The sequence below is a fragment of the Triticum urartu genome, chromosome 2A (assembly GCF_056163025.1).
Source record: "Triticum urartu cultivar PI428250 chromosome 2A, HENAU_Tu73, whole genome shotgun sequence".
Taxonomy (NCBI): domain Eukaryota; kingdom Viridiplantae; phylum Streptophyta; class Magnoliopsida; order Poales; family Poaceae; genus Triticum; species Triticum urartu.
The window spans coordinates 531,363,719-531,371,335 of NC_141874.1; the positions used below are offsets into that span (position 1 = coordinate 531,363,719).

The window sequence follows — 7,617 nt, forward strand, 5'->3', positions numbered from 1 at the left end:
GCATCGATGGCATCGCTAAATCTACCCATAATGCGCCAGTTTAGATTAAGGTTGTTCTTATCCCTAGCCTCATAAATGACATTGAAATCTCCTGTGAGAAGCCATGGCTCGCTAGAGGGCGGGGCTGATCTAGCTAATTCGAGCAGGAAAACCTCTTTCCTAGCCTCATCCGTCGGCCCGTAGACAGAGGTGATCCAGAAAGAGGTGGCTGAACTATTGACAGTAACCTTTGCAGTGATGGTGAACTCTCCAATGGCGTGGGAGGCGATCGAAACGACCTGACGGTCCCAGAAGATGGCCACCCCGCCCCTAGTGCCAAACGCAGGTAGAACTATGCAATCAGCTAATCTAGCTCCTCCTATGTCCCTGACTAAGGCCGGCGACCAGCTATCAATCTTTGTTTCCTGAAGACAAAGAATCGTGGGGCGATGGGCTGTCACAACTTCAGAGACTGCATCACGCTTCGCAGGCATGTTGAGCCCTCTCACATTCCAACTAAGAATGGGGCATTGGGTGTCATCCATATGGAAACAGCAATGTACTCCAACAGCTACACATTCTATTGATCCATGGAAGGAATAGCGATAACAACAGGGACAGACGACCACGATCCGGGGGACGCTGGTGCCCACCAATAGGCCCCAAGATGCACCAGCGACAGCAACACCTAACAGCTAACCTCACAATGACTACAACTAAACCTAACTCAACCCAGCTTAAGGCCAGGCGCCGTTGGAGAGTACAGATAGTGGATACTAACATGATCACACGGTGCCCTCCTCGGCAGCTCCATCCGCACTGGCCATCGCAGCCGCAACTCGCAGCGCCTCCTTATTGAGGCGAGTGAGCTTGGCAATGCAGGCGATGTCGTCAACGGTAAGCGGCTCATCAAACTTGCGCAGTAGCTTCTCCGTCGTCTTGGCGGTCATCTTCTCCTTGGGGCCGAGCAGCCCGAGCTCACGCACCAGCCGCAGCATTCCCCTCTATGCAACGGGCACCGGCGACGGGTTGGCCGCCTGCCTTGCGTTGTGGCACACCAGAGCCAGCGCGGTACGGGTCTTGGGGGGCGATGAGCGGTGCACCGGGGCAGCAGGGACCAGCGGCGGCTTCGTGCCCTGGAAGAGGCGCAGCGGGGCAGTGGCCGGATCTGCAGCCTCACCCTTCGCAGCGATCTGGAGGCTATAGACCTAGCGGGTAACTGCGCCCAGCTGCATCTCGACCACCGTGGGCCTGGCGGACTCCTTGCAGTTCAGATGGCCCACCGCGACGCTTGGGCCGGCCAGGGTTGGGCCGAAAACGTCGGGCAAGCCACCTGCCGCGGCGATGGAGTTGTTGGTGTTGACCTGGTCGTTGAACTGCAGCGGTTCGGACACTGCAACTGCCATGTGAGCCTCCAGCTCGGCAGCCATGCAGTCGAAGGCAGGTGGTGGTGGGAGTAGGCTCTTGGCACCAGCGAAGAAAGCAGCGATCGGGTCGGGAACGGGGCGGCATCCACGCACGCCGGCGGGGGGAGGGGACGCGGAGGTTGGAGGAGCGCGGCCCCAGCCCCGTCCGAGCGGCGGCGACCAGAGTTGTGGCGGCCACGTGAGCTCTCAGAGCAACGCTGGCCCGGAGGGGAGCGGCTGCGACAGCGTGATGAAGCATCCTGGTCCGTCATCGTCTCCTTGCCCGCGCGGCTCTGACCAAGGAGCGTGTCCTTCCAGGACCTGCGCCCGCCGCGGTCATCACCATCGTCGTCCTTGCGGCCACCGGCTCCACGGGCACCGCCACGACACCCCAGGTCCGCCAAAGGCGCGAGCTGGCGGTGCTGTTGCGGGTCACGCTGGCCATCTTCCACTCCTTTCTTCCAGGAGCCAGCGGGGATGATCCTCGGCATCGCTCTGTCGTCCTCGTCGGAGTCCGAGGAGGGCAGGCCACTCTGCGCAGAGCGTGGCGACCGCGGCTCGTACGGAGTCCAGTCCTCGATGCGGTCCACGTGGATGAGGACGTCGTGGCGGCTTGCAGACGGCGGCGCAGCGACGGCGCGGCCTGGTGGAGAGAAGCCTAGCATCTCTATTGGGGAACGTAGTAATTTCAAAAAAATTCCTACGCACACGCAAGATCATGGTGATGCATAGCAACGAGAGGGGAGAGTGTGATCTACGTACCCTTGTAGATCGACAACGGAAGCGTTTGGTTGATGTAGTCGTACGTCTCCACGGCCCGACCGATCAAGCACCGAAACTACGGCACCTCCGAGTTTTAGCACACGTTCATCTCGATGACGATCCCCGGACTCCGATCCAGCAAAGTGTCAGGGAAGAGTTCCATCAGCACGACGGGGTGGTGATGATCTTTATGTATTACTGTCGCAGGGCTTCGCCTAAGCACCGCTACAATATTATCGAGGACTATGGTGGCAGGGGGTGCCGCACACGGCTAAGAATAAGATCACATGGATCAACTTGTGTTCCTCTGGAGTGCCCCTGCCTCCGTATATAAAGACTCAAGGGGGGTGCGGCCGGCCTAGAGATGGCGCGCCAGGAGGAGTCCTACTCCCTCCGGGAGTAGGATCCCCCCCCTAATCCTAGTTGGAATAGGATTTGCGGAGGGGGGAAAAGAGAAAGGGGGCCGGCCCCCTCTCCTTGTCCTATTCGGACCAAGGGAGGGGAGGGGCACGTGGCCCATCTAGGCTGCCTCTTCTCTTTTCCACTAAGGCCCACTAAGGCCCATATAGCTCCCGGGGGGTTCCGGTAACCTCCCGGTACTTCGGTAAAATCCCGATTTCACCCGGAACACTTCCGATATCCAAACATAGGCTTCCAATATATCAATCTTTATGTCTTGACCATTTCGAGACTCCTCGTCATGTCCGTGATGACATCCGGGACTCCGAACAACCTTCGGTACATCAAAACGTATAAAATCATAATATAACTGTCATCAAAACCTTAAGCGTGCGGACCCTACGGGTTCGAGAACAATGTAGACATGACCGAGACATGTCTCCGGTCAATAACCAATAGCGGGACCTGGATGCCCATATTGGCTCCTACATATTCTACGAATATCTTTATCGGTCAGACCGCATAACAACATACGTTGTTCCCTTTGTCATCGGTATGTTGCCCGAGATTCGATCGTCGGTATCCAATACCTAGTTCAATCTCGTTACCGGCAAGTCTCTTTACTCGTTCCGTAATACATCATCTCGCAACTAACTCATTAGTTACATTTCTTGCAAGGCTTAAGTGATGTGCATTACCGAGAGGGCCCAGAGATACCTCTCCGACGATCGGAGTGACAAATCCTAATCTCGAAATACGTCAACCCAACATGTACCTTTGAAGACACCTGTAGAGCACCTTTATAATCACCCAGTTACGTTGTGACGTTTGGTATCACACAAAGTGTTCCTCCGGCACACGGGAGTTACATAATCTCATAGTCATAGGAACATGTATAAGTCATGAAGAAAAGCAATAGCAACATACTAAACGATCAGGTGCTAAGCTAATGGAATGGGTCATGTCAATCATATCATTCAACTAATGATGTGATCCCGTTTAATCAAATGACAACTCTTTGTCCATGGTTAGGAAACATAACCATCTTTGATTAACGAGCTAGTCAAGTAGAGGCATACTAGTGACACTTAGTTTGTCTATGTATTCACACATGTATTATGTTTCCGGTTAATACAATTCTAGCATGAATAATAAACTTTTATCATGATATAAGGAAATAAATAATAACTTTATTATTGCCTCTAGGGAATATTTCCTTCAGTCTCCCACTTGCACTAGAGTCAATAATCTAGTTCACATCACCATGTGATTTTACACCAATAGTTCACATCATCATGTGATTAACACCCATAGTTCACATCGATATGTGACCAACACTCAAAGGGATTACTAGAGTCAATAATCTAGTTCACATCGCTATGTGATTAACACCCAAAGGGCTTACTAGAGTCAATAATCTAGTTCACATCGCTATGTGATTAGCACCCAAAGAGTACTAAGGTGTGATCATGTTTTTCTTGTGAGAGAAGTTTAGTCAACGGGTCTGCCACATTCAGATCCGTATGTATTTTGCAAATTTCTATGTCAACAATAATCTGCTCGGAGCTACTCTAGCTAATTGCTCCCACTTTCAATATGTATCTAGATTGAGACTTAGAGTCATCTAGATTAGTGTCAAAACTTGCATCGACGTAACCCTTTACGACGAACCTTTTTGTCACCTCCATAATCAAGAAACATATCCTTATTCCACTAAGAATAATTTTGACCGCTGTCAAGTGATCTACTCCTAGATCACTATTGTACTCCCTTGCCAAAATCAGTGTAGGGTATACAATAGATCTGGTACACAGCATGGCATACTTTATAGAACCTATGGCCAAGGCATAGGGAATGACTTTCATTCTCTTTCTATCTTCTGCCGTGGTCGGGTTTTGAGTCTTACTCAATTTCACACCTTGTAACACAGGCAAGAACTCTTTCTTTGATTGTTCCATTTTGAACTACTTCAAAATCTTGTCAAGGTATATGTACTCATTGAAAAAACTTATCAAGCGTCTTGATCTATCTCTATAGATCTTGATACTCAATATGTAAGCAGCTTCACCGAGGTCTTTCTTTGAAAAACTCCTTTCAAACACTCATTTATGCTTTGCAGAATAATTCTACATTATTTCCGATCAACAATATGTCATTCACATATACTTATCAGAAATGCTGTAGTGCTCTAGTAAATACAGGCTTTACCGCAAGTCTGTATAAAACTATATGTTTTGATCAACTTATCAAAACATATATTCCAACTCCGAGATGCTTGCACCAGTCTATAGATGGATCGCTGGAGCTTGCATATTTTGTTAACACCTTTAGGATTGAAAAAACCTTCTAGTTGCATCGTATACAACTCTTCTTTAATAAATCCATTAAGGAATGCAGTTTTGTTTTATCCATTTGCCGGATTTCATAAAATGCGGCAATTGCTAACATGATTCGGACAGACTTAAGCATAGATATGAGTGAGAAACTCTCATCGTAGTCAACACCTTGAACTTGTCGAAAACCTTTTGTGATAATTCTAGCTTTGTAGATAGTAACACTACTATCAGCATCTGTCTTCCTCTTGAAGATCCATTTATTTTCTATGGCTTGCCGATCATCGGGCAAATCCATCAAAGTCCATACTTTGTTCTCATACATGGATCATATCTCAGATTTTATGGCCTCAAACCATTTCGCGGAATCTGGGCTCATCATCGCTTCCTCATAGTTTGCAAGTTCGTCATGGTCTAGTAACATGACTTCCAGAACAGGATTACCATACCACTCTAGTGCGGATCTCACTCTGGTTTACCTACGAGATTCGGTAGTAACTTGATCTGAAGTTTCATGATCAATATCATTAGCTTCCTCGCTAATTTGTGTAGGTGTCACAAAAACAGATTTCTGTGATGAACTACTTTCCAATAAGGGAGCAGGTACAGTTACCTCATCAAGTTCTACTTTCCTCCCACTCACTTCTTTCGAGAGAAACTCCTTCTCTAGAAAGTATCCATTCTCAGCAACGAATATCTTGCCTTTGGATCTGTGATAGAAGGTGTGCCCAACTGTCTCCCTTGGGTATCCTATGAAGACACATTTCTCCAATTTGGGTTTGAGCTTATCATGATGAAACTTTTTCTTATAAGCATCGCACCCCCAAACTTTAAGAAACGACAACTTTGGTTTCTTGCTAAACCACAGTTCATAAGGCGTCGTCTCAACGGATTTTGATGATGCCCTATTTAACGTGAATGCAGCTGTCTCTAATGCATGACCCCAAAACGATAGTGGTAAATCGGTAAGAAACATCATAGATTGTACTATATCCAATAAAGTACGGTTATGACGTTCGGACACACCATTATGCTATGGTGTTCCAGGTGGCACGAATTTGTGAAACTATTCCACATTGTTTTAATTGAAGACCAAACTCGTAACTCAAATATTTGTCTCCATGATCAAATCGTAGAAATCTTATTTTCTTGTCACGATGATTTTCCACTTCACTCTGAAATTCTTTGAACCTTTAAAATGTTTCAGACTTATGTTTCATCAAGTAGATATACCCATATCTGCTCAAATCATCTATGAAGGTCAGAAAATAACGATACCCGCCGCGAGCCTTAACACTCATCGGATCGCATACATCAGTATGTATTATTTCCAATAAGTCAGTTGCTCGCTCCACTGTTCCGGAGAACGGAGTCTTAGTCATCTTGCCCATGAGGCATGGTTCGCAAGCATCAAGTGATTCATAATCAAGTGATTCCAAAAGCCCATCAACATGGAGTTTCTTCATGCACTTTACACCAATATGGCCTAAACGGCAGTGCCACAAATAAGTTGCACTATCATTATTAACTTTGCATCTTTTGGTTTCAATATTATGAATATGTGTATCACTATGATCGAGATCCAACGAACCATTTTCATTGGGTGTGTGACCATATAAGGTTTTATTCATGTAAACAGAACAAAAATTTATTGTCTTACTTAAATGAATAACCGTATTGCAATAAATATGATCAAATCATATTCATGCTCAACACCAAATAACACTTATTTAGGTTCCACACTAATCCCGAAAGTATAGGGAGTGTGCGATGATGATCATATCAATCTTGGAACCACTTCCAACTCTCATCGTCACTTCACCCTTAACTAGTCTCTGTTTATTCTGCAACTCCCGTTTCGAGTTACTAATCTTAGCAACTGAACTAGTACCAAATACTGAGGGGTTGCTATGAACGCTAGTAAAGTACACATCAATAACATGTATATCAAATATACCTTTGTTTACTTTGCCATCCTTTCTTATCCACCAATTACTTGGGGTAGTTCCGCTTCCAGTGACCAGTCCCTTTGAAGTAGAAGTACTTAGTCTCAGGCTTAGGGCCAGACTTGGGCTTCTTCAGTTGAGCAGCAACTTGCTTGCTGTTCTTCTTGAAGTTCCCCTTTTTTCCCTTTGCCATTTTCTTGAAACTAGTGGTCTTGTCTACCATCAACACTTGATGTTTTTCTCGATTTCTACCTTCGTCAATTTTAGCATTACGAAGAGCTTGGGAATCGTTTCCGTTATCCCTTGCATATCATAGTTCATCATGAAGTTCTACTAACTTGGTGATTGTGACTAGAGAATTCTGTCAATCACTATTTTATCTAGAAGATTAACTCCCACTTGATTCAAGCGATTGTAGTACCCAGACAATCTGAGCACATGCTCACTAGTTGAGCGATTCTCCTCCATCTTTTAGCTATAGAACTTGTTGGAGACTTCATATCTCTCAACTCGGGTATTTGCTTGAAATATTAACTTCAACTCCTGGAACATCTCATATGGTCCATGACATTCAAAACGTCTTTGAAGTCCCGATTCTAAGTTGTTAAGCATGGTGCACTAAACTATCAAGTAGTCATCATATTGAGCTAGCCAAACGTTCATAACGTCTGCATCTGCTCCTGCAATAGGTCTGTCACCTAGCGGTGCATCAAGGACATAATTCTTCTGTGTAGCAATGAGGATAAACCTCAGATCATGGATCCAATCCGCATCATTGCTACTAACATCTTT

General features: G+C 46.4%; 1 pseudogene; it reads left to right on the top strand.

Moving 5' to 3' along the window:
* The first annotated feature begins 569 nt into the window (after positions 1-569).
* Positions 570-2,047, top strand: LOC147985759 (uncharacterized; annotated as a pseudogene).
* The last annotated feature ends 5,570 nt before the right edge of the window (positions 2,048-7,617 follow it).